Source organism: Penaeus monodon, chromosome 21 (assembly GCF_015228065.2).
Source record: "Penaeus monodon isolate SGIC_2016 chromosome 21, NSTDA_Pmon_1, whole genome shotgun sequence".
Taxonomy (NCBI): domain Eukaryota; kingdom Metazoa; phylum Arthropoda; class Malacostraca; order Decapoda; family Penaeidae; genus Penaeus; species Penaeus monodon.
The window spans coordinates 45,575,209-45,575,682 of record NC_051406.1 but is presented as its reverse complement, the minus strand read 5'-3'; the positions used below and the strand labels follow the sequence as shown (position 1 = coordinate 45,575,682).

General features: G+C 39.0%; 1 protein-coding gene across 1 annotated transcript in view; it reads right to left on the bottom strand.

The window, feature by feature from the left end:
• The window catches only part of LOC119586535 (glycosylphosphatidylinositol anchor attachment 1 protein-like), a gene marked incomplete at its 5' end in the record, with an annotated part of 7,376 nt that overhangs the window by 5,182 nt on the left and 1,720 nt on the right, over positions 1–474 (bottom strand).

Sequence of the window (474 nt, the reverse complement as noted above, 5' to 3'; positions counted from 1 at the left end):
CAGAGGCTGTTTCACAACACAATTCTTTACACTTGACTGAGTTTCTGCCACCTATCATAAAAATGAGATATGCAAATAAAAAAAATAAGGCCCTCACGCACTCACTGTCTAATTCACAGTCAAACAATGGCATGAAAACAGCTGATGCTCAATACAAGCAATTAAGTCCCAAACCCTAATCTCTGAGGTAGCATGCCAGAGTATACTTGGCATAAAAAAATTATATTATATGCATTTATTTTGCTGTTGAGTGGAGGTAAGGAGGTAGGGAGGTAGGGAGTGTGAGGAATAAGTTCTATTCTTTGTTAATGCTACAGAGCTCCAAAACCATTCCCCAGTCCTCAATCACTTGTACCCCATCAGCCCTGAGCCAGTTATACAAGCACCTTCTGTCATTGTTCCTGCCTCTTTTTACAAATGATACATAAGCATAGAAAGCCTAAAACAGGAATTCTTATAATTCACGGCATGTAT